Source organism: Hemicordylus capensis, chromosome 3, assembly GCF_027244095.1.
Source record: "Hemicordylus capensis ecotype Gifberg chromosome 3, rHemCap1.1.pri, whole genome shotgun sequence".
NCBI classification, from domain to species: domain Eukaryota; kingdom Metazoa; phylum Chordata; class Lepidosauria; order Squamata; family Cordylidae; genus Hemicordylus; species Hemicordylus capensis.
In genome coordinates, this window is record NC_069659.1 from 32,524,348 (window position 1) to 32,536,640 (window position 12,293).

Consider the following 12,293-nt stretch of genomic DNA (forward strand, 5'->3'; position numbering starts at 1 on the left):
AGCTGGGGATTATCACACTGTTTGCTAGGTCTCCTAGTCACAATGGGCAAGTTGAGTGTCTGTGGACACCTAGATCAGTTTATTGGTGAGCACCCTAAGGCTCATGTTTGGTGGGATGAGGAGTTCTAGTCATTCCTTAGAGGCATTTTTGCTCAGGGACTCTGGTCTGGGGCTCCTCTATTTAGGAAGACTGGGATCACCAACCTCAAAGGCTGCATGGCTTACGGGGGTGACATGCTCTGCTAATACCTTGGCCTTATCAGCAGGAGGAATTCTGGGACAACTAGTTTGGGGTGAGCCTATTTCCTGGCCAGGAAAGAATCTAAGGGGTTAGCCTGGCTCCTGGGAGGATAGAGCAGTCTCCTTCCTACTTGGCTACACCCGCTTCTGCTGCTTGTTCTGGGGTAGCGGAGCGAGTGAATGAACTCACTGTCTGTTTAAACTGTCTGTTTAAACAACAGAAGCCTTTGAAAATAATTAATTCAGGCTACAGGGGCCATAACATACTATCACTGTATTGTCTGACACTTTGCAGCAAAGGTCCAGTCTGGTGAATGGGGGAGTAAAAGGGCATGTGGGAAATATTTGCAGGTGTGCCTTCTACCCCATATTACCCCTTGGAGTCATCTCTGAAGCTTGTTCAGGATGGGTTTCCTCATGAGACAGAGAAGTCTCCTTGGGAGGTGCAGACAGCAGCACACACAGCTGTAGGGAACTGGCTATTGAATTTAAATGCCATTGTGGCCCTTTCCTTCCCATTTCTGCCTTGTGTTGTCATCGGTGTGAGGCAAAAGATGACGCGTGTTTAGACCTCGAATTTATTTGTTTATTATATTTGTACACTGCCCCAAACCTCCCGCTCTGGGTGGTTTACAGCAACATAACACCAATTAAAACAGAAATTAAAACCTTAAAACAATTTAAAACCACAAGACTAGTTAAAAAGCTTGGAAGGAAAAATGTATCTTTAAAGACTTTCTAAACGTTGTCAGCAGTGGCGTATTGGGGGGAAACAGCGCCCAGGGCAAGCTCTGGCCCTGAAATGGTGCCCCCCGGCCCCCACATAACTGTGAGGGCACGGCGGCACCCCCCAGGCGGCAGATCACCGGCGGTGGCGGCGATTTGGCGGTGGCGGGTCACCCGCCGAGTGCGGCGAGCATGCGGCGGCGATTTGGCGGTGGCGGGCAGCAGCGGTGGCTGGTGGCGAGCTGTAGTGCGGCCCGAGTGGCGGCAGCAGATCGCCCGCCGAGGAGTGCAGGCTGAGCGACGCCGAGCCTGCCTTCTGGCCCAGCGTCACTTCCCAACTGCGCAGGCCTGCACTCCTCGGCGGGCGATCCGCCACCGCTCGGGCCGCGCTACAGCCCATTGCCGCCAGCCACCGCCGCACTCGGCGGGTGACCCGCCGCCGCCGCCAAATCGCCGCCGCACGCCCACCGCCACACTCGGCGGGCGATCCAGGGGGGGTGGGGGGGAGCCACTTTTTGGCGCCCCCCAAGTGACCCACTGGGGTGGCGCCCAGGGCACGTGCCCTGCCTGCCCCCCTATCATTACGCCCCTGGTTGTCAGAGATAGGGAGGCTCTTATTTCAGCAGGGAGTGCATTCCAGAGTTTGGGGGCGATAACAGAGAAGGCCCTTGTTTAGCCACCAGATGAGCTGGTGCCAACTACAGATGAAACCTCTTTAGATGATCTCAATGGGCGATGGGGCTCATAGTGAAGAAGATGTTTTCTTAAATACCCTGGACCACCTGGATGAGCATATTGGTCTTTAAAACAAAAAAGCAGAAAGGATGGCACAGAAACTATTCATTAGGTTATGTCAGAACCTTCCTCCGAGCATTTAATGCCCAAAACAGTACAGTGCATGAAAAATATGTAACAAGCAACAATAACTAAACGATAAGGTTGGATTTCCAGAAGGCAGTGGCTCAAGCAGAGATATTTATGTTGAGTCACCTCACAATCCTGCCTGTATAATAAATTGATTGATTGATTGGGACTGTAAGAGCACCAGGGGAAAGAAAATAAAAGTGTGCATGCATACTTTTTTGTCACCTGGCCAGGGTGGGGGGGGTGTAATATGGCAGTTCTCGACATCTGCTTCAATCTGTGGATTACAAGAGATGTTGGTTTGTGCAATGTGCAGTTTCTGAAGCTGTCATTGGAAGTGACACATTCAGATGAAAACTGCAAAGAGGAGACCAGACGGGATTCAGTCTAAACAACCAAGTAAAAAGCCTCTCTAAGCCCTCAGGAAACATTCTGAATAAAGCAAGATAATATTATGTTGCTTTGGATTGTGTTGTGCAACCAATGGGAAAGGGACCAACGAAAGGCACATGCACACCCGGCCATTCTCCTGAGTACTTTAACATGTCACGAAACCTGTCCTGGTTTTTAATTGTTTGTTTTCTTCTAGTGGATATGTTGCCTGCCCCATCCTGATGGGTTATGGTGGTAAAAATACACTTAAAATTGATATATCACTCACTTGTGCATTAAAGTTGTTAAGGTACTTCCACAACTGCAAGTTGACATTCAGGCATATGGAGCTCAACACACCCTGGTTCAAGAGAGATCTGAAAAAGAGAGGTTGGTGTGGAGATCAAAGACTGAAATTGCTTTGAGAGATGAAATTGTATTGCATTGAGAGTTTTTCAGCCCTTTTATTAACGGGAGTTATTGAAAGGTGCTCCTGGACACCAACATGACCTGGTCTTATAGAAAAAGAAGGTAGAAAAAGCCCTCCTGGATCAGGCCAATGGTTTGTCTAGTCCAGCACGTGGCCAATACCTAGAAGAAGCCCACAAAGAGGGCATAAATTTAGCAAATGTATATATCGCCCAAAGCTTATGTCTCAGGCAATTTACAATAAAAACAGTACAAATTAGAATTAAAACATTTAAACAATTTAAAATTTAACACAAGGTTAAAACTGTTAAAAAATGTAAATCTAATTAAAATCCTGGGTGAACAAATGTGTCTTATCTGCCTTTTAAAATGTTGTCAGAGATGGGGAGGCTCTTATTTCAGCAGGGAGAGCATTCCAAAGCCTCAGGGCAGCAATGGAAAAGGCCCGTCTCTGAGTAGCTACTAGACGAGACGGTGGCAACTGTAGATCAACCTCTCCAGAAGATCTCAAAGGTCGGTGGGAATCATGGCAAAGAAGACATTCTCTTCAATATCCAGGGCCTAAGATGTTAAGGGCTTTATAAGTTATAACCAGCACCTTGCATTTTTGCCCAGAAACTTGTCACTAGCCAGTGTAGCTCATTCAACACAAGAGTAATATGGTCTCTCCGAGATGACACAGAGCCCAACCTGGCTGCTGCATTCTGTACCAACTGGAGTTTCCGGACTACATACAAAGGCAGCCCCACTTTGCAGTAGACATGTCTGGAGGTTACCAGCATATGTACCACTATTCTAAGTTTGTTCATCTTGAGAAACAGATGCAGCTGGCATATCAGCCAAAGCTGATAAAAAGCATCTCTGGCCACCACCTCAACCTGGGACACCAGGGAGAAGTTCAGATCCAGAAGTACCTCAGACATTGGACCGGGTCTTACGATCAGGGAGACCTGGTTCTAAAGGGTGAGCGGGAAGAGCGGGCTAAGCCAGGTCTCCCCGCTCACGAGCGAGCAGGGAGCCCTGGGCGGCCAGATTGGCCACCCACACAATGGCTGGCTCCAAGACAGAGCTGGCAGGGGGTGGGGGAAGCAGGGGCCGCGCAGCCCCCGGAAGCCCCAGTATGCCCTGCGCGAGCACGCAGGGAATACTGGGGAGACCCCCGAGCTGGGAGGCTGCTTTTAAGCCTCCTGGCTGGGGGTCTACTCGCAAGTAGCCGCGGCGTGGAGCCACGTCGTGGCTACTCACGAGCAGATAGCCTGTGTTTGCGGAGTGCTCGCTTCGCAAACTCGGGCTAAGGAGTGGGCTACAGGAGGAGGTTAGCCGCTCCAGAACCACTGGGCTCGGCTGCGAGCCCGGTGGTTCTTACGATCACAAAAATTGGGCTAGGTTTTTCCTAGCCTGATTTTTGTGATCGTAAGAATAGCCCCATTATGTTGTTCTTACAAACAGATGCCTGTTCACTTGCACAAGTTTGTATGAATGACCGTGCATGCGTTGATATTAAAAGAGAACATGGGTGCTGGACCCCTGAAATGCAGGATACACATAGGAAGTGTACTGCTGAACCTGTTCAACATAACGTGTTAATAAACTGTGTACAGATCTGTACCTGTGTACATTGTACAAAGATTGCATGAGTGTTGAACATAATGTATGTGAATGGCGAGAAGAAATGGGTCATGAGCATTGATCAGCCATTTAAGCAAGGAGCAAACTGGATGCACCACTTGACAAATGGTTTGTGATCGAGGCAGAAAGGGCTCATTAACAGCTATTTGGAGAAGACCAGAAAATGGTTTCAGCTGAGAGTCAGAAACTGTGAAAACAGCCTTGCACCTATTGATATGTAATGTTCATTGACTCCTACCTGTCAAATTCATGGCAGAAATGAAGAGTGGTGTTAATACAAAGGGAGCCACTGTTTTCAAGAAACACAACGGAATACATCCTTCAACATTTCACAGATGAAAACAGGGACAACTGCATGTAATGTATTGGCTCATTCTCAAACCAAGGAACATTTCTTGAGTGCTCCTTCCTCTTTCATGCTTTGGCATGGGTTCACACACTCATGCTAATATTGGTAACCCACATTAAACCTCGATTTGAACACTTGTGTGAATCAGGTCTTTATATTGAAAAGTGGAATAATAATAATAACTATCTTAACCTACACAGAACATCTGCGCACTAGTACTTGATTGCTTCCCTCACACCCTGCCACAGCCCCCCTCACCTCAGAGATCTCCCCACCCTCACCTGAGCTACACTCCTGCTCCTCCTCCTCCATCCCATTGCTTCCATCCCCCTCACCTCTCTTGGTCACTCCTCCATCCATCCCCCTCACCTCTCTTGGTCACAGCTACAGCGTTGCTGGTGTCTATTGGCCAAGCTGCAGCCTCCTATCCCCAGAGACCTCCCCACCTGAGCCCCGTTCATGCTCCTCCCCACAGGAGCGGCAGTGGCGGCAGCGATAGACCGGGCCCTTCATTGCTGCTGTCACTGCCATGGCCGCTTATTCCCCTCAGGCTGCTGAGAGGCCCAGACCTGCCCCTTGCCTGCCTGCCTCCCTCTGATAATAGCCTTGGTAGCCCCAAACAGCAGCAGTGGTTGACTGGACCCTTCCTTGCTGCCGGTACCTCCATGTTTGCTCATTCCTCTCAGGCTGCCGACAGGCTTGGGCCCATCCCTCACCCTTCCTTCTGTCTCTCTTGCCCTCCCTTCTTTTTCTCTCTTTCTCTCTCCTCCACTCGCTCTTCCCCACTCTTTCTCCCCCCTTCCTTCATGTTTTTTCTCTCTCTCCCTCCCTTCCTGAATTAACAGATCTTGTTCATCTTGTTTCTTCATCTAATTCACACCGCAGCAGCCTCCTTCTCCTGAAGGGGCTCTTTCCTCCCTCACGACCCCTCTCTTTGCAGACCCCACCTGCTATACTTTATATCTACATATCTATCTATCTATCTATCTATCTATCTATCTATCTATCTATCTATAGAGAGAGAGAGAGAGAGAGAGAGAGAGAGAGAGAGATTCCTCTCCTCTACAATCAAGAACATCTTCCGACAAGTAAAAGTTGCATTCCAACTGACCTTAACTATCACAGGCTAGTACTAGCCAACATCCTACAAAGGAGATGCACTGCAGACAGGATTAACTAACTCAGCACCAGTGGCGCCCCCCCCCCAGTATATAAAAGTTCTGGTTGCAGTGCGGGCAGTATGCAAACTGCCCACAGGACACTGCGCAGTATGTGGGCCATAATCTGAACCAAAGCTGAATGTTGTCACAAATTAAGACTGCTTCCACAGAATTAACAATCATGAAAATCATACAGAAAAGTCCCTCCAAAAGGGTTGAAATATCAGCATATTTCCTCCTCAGGGTTAAACCCACTGTCAAATATTTTGGTGCCTTAATAACAGCACATTTTAAGGGTTGTATCATTGCACAGAACTCTGCCTAAGCAAGCATTCTGCAGGAGGATGGCCAAAGTCAGAGAGAATAACAGAGTGGCACATGTCATGTAGCAATGTAAGGGAGCAGCTATTAAAGCATCTCCCCGCTGCCGCTTAAAGTACCCTTCATTGTACTTGGCGCAACACAGCTGTATGCTGACCTCCAAGGCAGGCACCCTGCTGTTGCTAGCACAGCAATTTAGTCCCGAGAAGGAACAATACCCAGACATTTTGACTAGGAATCAGAGCAATGCTGAAAAGAGCAGATAGGCAGCCGCTTTGGCGTTCAAGGCATCACTGTGTATGCATGTGCAATTCAGTCGCCACTGCCAGGCAAATGTAATTCACATTAAGTAAGTATGACCTTCTGTTCTGTAGGAACGAGCAGCTGAATTCATCACTGCCTGCTGGAAGTTGAAGTGAGCAACGCTGCTGGGTGGAATGGAACACTGCCGTCTCCTGTTTGCGTTTTGCAGCTGAAATATGGCTCAGCTAGCCTTGAATTATGAGTGCATTATTGAAGGCTGCTGGCTGGGTTTCCTTTGAGGATTGCTGCTATTTAAGGGCCAGCTTATACATTCAGCAGAATCAAGTGGCAACGTATTTCTCCAGACTATACCACTTGCAGCTGCAATTGGAGAGGTGCAGGTTCGAATGTTTCCTCCCCAAGCAAGCCAACTCCAAAGACCAGGGCTTTCTTAAAGGTACAACCAGAACATAGTTCTTCTTTTAAAAAATGCTTTTAAAACATACATGTGTGCATTTCAAAACTCCAAACCCATGCAAAGGTTGTATTATGCTACATCAGGGGTTCCCAACAGGGGGTTCCTGTCCCCCTAGGGGTACTTGAAGGGCTCCCAGAGGGTACTCAGAACCCTCCTACCTCCCACTGCTGCAGCTGCATTATTTTTTTCCCATCTGAGGATTTCCAGCTGTGTCTGCTGCAGAAGGGGAGGGTGAAGACCCTCCTCCTCTGCTCCTGATTGGCTGGCTACATGCTGAAGCTCAGCATATCCCTCCCCTCATCCTGAGTGAAACTTCAGAAAATTAGCACTGAGTAAAACTAAACATGTCCCATAAATTTCAGTGGGAGTGCTCATGAATAACTTTGGATGTGAGCCAGTGACAGGAACAGCCTCTATCATAACTGTACCATTTACCACACACACCCTCACACCTACCTCTATGGGGTATCTGAGCTGACGGTTTGTGACAGGAGTGCATATGTTTTTAAAGACTAGATGATGTTAAAAAGTGACTGATAATGAGAAAAATAAAGTGAGTAGTTCAGGCTCGTTTATGTAGAATCCAGAGGAAAAAGTTGTTGTATGCAAGGGCAAGGCCGTGGAGTAGAATCAGGAATATTAAGTGTAACAAGGCAGATATTATTTACAGAAAGGCAGGTGCAGTCTGCCTTCAGTGCTTTTGCTGCTGGCTATTTGTTAGCTCCATCTCTGTTGCAGGACCAGAATAAAAGCAACTATAGCACCATTCAAAAGCTGGCCTGGATCAATGAATGGATTAACCAAAAACACTACAGTTTAGAACCCAGACCCTGTATTCATATCTCCTCCCCTAACCAAAGCAGCTCCCTGATGCTGCCACTGCTACTCCCCACAGAGTCTTTACCAATGAATATAACACTTCTGCCGTAGTGCAGTCAGATTCCCAGTTCTGAGGATTACCGCCCACTCTGTGTAGCTTCTAAGTGACATGGAATGTGACTCTGGGTAACAAAGCATGTGTGCACAGACAAGGAAAATGCAAAAGTGGTGCATGCTAATTGTAGGAATTTGTTTTATTCCTGATTTTCTCCAGTAGACAGAATGGCTTCGGTCCGGGTTACCGTAGCGTGCACCTTCTGCATGATCCCCACTGCACGTTAAGGTCATCTGAGGAGGTCCGTCTCAGTTACCACCGGTATGTCTGGTGGTGGGCCTTCTCTGTAGCTGATCCTGGGCTGTAGAAAGCACTCAGAAATCTGTAGTTTGAGTTCATTGTAGGCTTTCAGGAAAGCCCTCAAAACCTATCTGTTTGGCCTGGCCTTTCAGGGTTTTAAAACTGTTTTAATTGTTATTGGTTTTATGCTGTTTTTAAATTGTTCTGTAATGATTATTATTAAAAGAATTGAATGTTGCATATGGTATGTATGCCTGAGCCACCTAATGGTGCAGTGGGGAAGCAACCTGCCTAGAGAGCAGGAGGCTGTTGGTTTGATCCTCCACTGGTGTGTTTCCCATAATATGGAAAACTCCGATATCAGGCAGCAGTGATATAGGAAGGTGCTGAATGGTATCATCTCATACTGAACAAGAGAAGGCAATGGTAAACCCCTCTTGTATTTACCAAGAAAACCACATGGCTCTGTGGTCACCACATGTCGACACTGACTCGGCACTATCTTTCTGCCCCCCCACCCCCAATATATGCATACATATATGTATATGTTGGGAAATGCTACTCCTACTATGCATGTGAATTATATCCACACTAGTTTTTTTAAGCCCGTTAAAATAACGGGCACTAGTAGGGTTGTATCTCCCCTCCCTATGGCCAGGCTGGACCTGCCGCTGCCGTTTCTCTCCCTGGCGGGTCCGGGCCAGTCCTGCCGCTGCTGGTTTTCCTTCGTCCGGGCTGGTCCCGCCCCTGTCCTGTCTCCCCTTCCCCTGGCCGGGCCAGGCCGGTCCTGCCGCCGCCGTTTCTCTCCCTTCCGGGTTGGGTCTGGTCCCATCGCCGCCGTCTCTTCCTTTCCTTCGGCTGGGCCGGACCCGCCGCCGCCGCCGCCTCTCCCTTTCCTGTGGCCGGTCCGGTCCTGCCACTGCCGCCGTTTCCCTCCCCGCAGCTGGTCCGATCCCGCTGCCGTCGCCTTTCCCTTTCCTGCGGTCGGGCCGGACACACCACCGCCGTTTCTCCCCTCCCTGCGGCCGGGCCAGACCCGATGCCACTGCCTCGGCTTTCCCCGAGGCAGGGCCGGTCCCACCGCTGCCGCATCTACCCTCCCCGCAGTCCGCCCGGTCCCGTGGCCGCTGCTTCTGGCCTTCCCGTGGCCGGGCCAACCATCCAGCCAACATGGCCACCTGGTGCCTGCGGCCGTTTCTCCCTCGGCTCTTCTGCGCACGCGCACCACGCATGCCCAGAACGGCCGAGGGAGACACGGGCGCAGACACCAGAGACACGGGCGCACACGCTAGGGCTTTATTATATAGGATACCATTGCACAGTTCTGAATTTTCCTTTTTTTAAAGTGATGCCAAATGCTATATGCACACAGAAAGTTACAATGCCAGAAAGAAAGCCAGGCTGAACCTGTCTCCCTGAAATGCTAGTCTTTTTTCATGCAAGAAGGTGTTCCCCGCCCCCACCCTGTAACTGGAAATGCAACAGTCCAATAACGGTGTGAGGGCTTGGCTGCAGCTGGCCCTCAGTCTCACCGTCCGCTGCTACCAAAAAGACTTTGTGTCCAAGTCTTTGCGTACAAAAGAGTGGGGGGGGGGGGATACAAACAAGTCGCTAGCCTTCTCTACCAAGGCCTAGCATGCTTCAGTAAGACCAGCCCCCTCACCGCTAACTTCCCTAGCAGTTTCAGCCCGATCTTTTACTGCTAGCAGTCTAGCCTTCTGACTCACACAACACTCAGCAGCAAACAGTCTCTCTTCTCTTCTCTCAGCTCTCCCTTCTCTCCAGCAGCCTCCCCCTTAGCTGGTATACTCTCCCTTATATTCTGTTTCAAGGGGATACCTCGACCAATCAGGGAGTTTCTTCCCTCAGTGAGCTAGAAACTTCTGTCTCTGCCTGGAGACAACCATTGCCAATGAAAGCAACACTTTATCACTTTCCCTCCAAAACTCTGCAGCTAACCATTTCCCCACCCGCACCCCCGGGTCAGACTAGGCTATCAAATGTTGTTACATTTTTAACCCATGCAGAGCCTGGAGTGGACAAAGAACAAGGCAAGCACAAAACAAATAAACCATAAAACAAGTGGGAAGGGGTGATTCCTCCACAAAAGGCTTTACAATTTGATGCTGGCACTGAGCACAGCAGAGACATGGCTGTGCCTTTTCCAGAAGACACTGCTCACTTCTGTGGATCTGCAGCATTAAACTGTGAGGTAGCTAGTTCATCCCTTTATCTGCTGCCTTGGAGCCATCACCTGCTCTGGCCACCTGGCTTTGGAAAAGGGAGACAGATACTAGTTAAAATTCCTACTCAAGTCTTAAGATAATAGGATAAGATAATTCTATTGTCATTTAAGGTGCTGGTTACAACGCATAAAGCCCAAAACAGCTTAGGCCCAGCATATTTAAGAGAACATCTTCACTATGAGCTCCATCTCCCATTGAGGTCTGTCTGTCCCGTTGCCACTAGTTCCTCTTGTAGTGGCTCAGGGATGGGTCTTCTCTTTGCTGCCCCAAGACTGTGAAATGGGCTCCCTGCTGAGAGAAGAGCCTCCCCATCTCTGACATCTTTTTAAAAGTCTCTAAAGACACTTTTATTCACCCAAGTTTTAAAGTAGAATTGTGGTTTTTAATTGTTTTAATGCTTTAATTCTGTTTTAATTTGTTTCATGTTGTAAATCACCCAGAGATGTAATTTTGGGACAGTGTATAAACATGAGAGAGAATGAATTTAAATGGTTCTCCCCAAATTTTCACTTCTGCTTCATGTGTTGCATCAGTCCAAGGCATTATGGGGGGAAATGGCAGCTCCCTGTACAGGCCATCTGCACAATGGTGGCTTTGGTGGCAGCTTTCTTATTATTTCCACAGTGATTCATACTGACACAATGTCCACATCATTATGTGGGGGAAATGGCTGCTGCCAGATACAGCCACAAATCTCTCCTACTCTTCTAACTTTTATTAGTTAAAAGAAAGAAAGAAAAAGTCCACCACTGTGCCACATTTCAAGGGAACCCATCTCCAGCCCCATTTCCAACAAGTTGTTCTAGTGAGAACTAATCTGCCTACTTTCTTTTCACTATCCCCTACAACTGGACTAAATTTGGTCCAAATTGGTTAGTCAGTTCTCAAGTTAGTCCACTTATGCCTCAAACATCCATGCTTCCACCATCTTGAATTGGGGAGGATGACATCATCACAAATAATGCCATTGAGGCATCCCTATGTGTCCCTTCAGCTGTAGCAAATTTGGTTTAAATTGGTTTGGTGGTTCACAAGTTAGCCCACTTGTGCCTCAAAAGTTTACATGTCCACCATTTTGAATTTTGATGGATGACATTATCACAAACTATGCTGGTCTTGTGTTAGCAAGCATGACTTGTCCCCATAGCTAACCAGGGTCTGCCCTGGTTGCATATGAATGGGAGACTTGATGTGTGAGCACTGCAAGATCTTCCCCTCAAGGGATGAAGCCGCTCTGGGAAGAGCAGAAGGTTTCAAGTTCCCTCCCTGGCTTCTCCAAGATAGGGCTGAGAGAGATTCCTGCCTGCAACCTTGGAGAAGCCGCTGCCAGTCTGTGAAGACAATACTGAGCTAGATAGACCAATGGTCTGACTCAGTATATGGCAGTTTCCTATGTTCCTATGTCCCTATGTCCCTATGTGTCCTACAACTGTGCCCGATTTGGTTCATATTGGTCCAGGCATTGCAAAGTTGATAGTGGGGGACACACACATGGACACATGGGCGGACACACACACGGAATGCCAGTGATCTCACAAGTCTACGGGAAAGTAGGCAAATGAAAATGAACAGGGGCACCAGATGGAATGAATGGCACACATGCCATCCATACAATTTGTGGCTTCTCTGCATTCATTTCAGAACAAATGCAAATGTAATTTTATTATTTTTATACTTCTGTCCTGCTCTTCCACCAAGGAGCCCAGAGCAGTATGCATGGTTATGTTTATCCTCACAACAACCTGTGAGGCAGGTTATTATTTATTTATTTATTTATCATATTTTTACACCACCCAAAACGTACGTCTCTGGGCAGTTTACAACAAGGTTAGGTTGTGAGATAAGTGGCTGGTCCAGAGTCACCCACTGGGCTGAACAGGGATTTGAACTTGGATCTCCCTGATCCTAGTCCAGTTCTCTAACCACTATACCACACTGGTTCTGATTAATCTGAATGGGCCCAATTTGCTTCAATGTTCATTTCTTCTGAAATGAATGTACACCCAGTTAGTACCCTGGGCAGTGCTACTTGCACCATATCACTTTATGAAAAGCTGTCATC

At 48.2% G+C, this 12,293-nt stretch overlaps 1 long non-coding RNA gene across 2 annotated transcripts in view; it reads right to left on the minus strand.

Annotated features, from left to right (window-relative positions):
- LOC128352289 (uncharacterized) overlaps positions 1-9,820 on the minus strand; it is a 62,800-nt gene extending 52,980 nt beyond the window's left edge. For both annotated transcript variants that reach the window (XR_008320303.1, XR_008320304.1), the window contains exons 1-2: positions 9,713-9,820; positions 2,492-2,579 (exon numbers count right to left, since the gene is read on the minus strand). This is a non-coding gene — a long non-coding RNA (uncharacterized LOC128352289). The remainder of the gene's footprint in view (positions 1-2,491; positions 2,580-9,712) is intronic.
- Between the last annotated feature and the right edge of the window lie 2,473 nt (positions 9,821-12,293).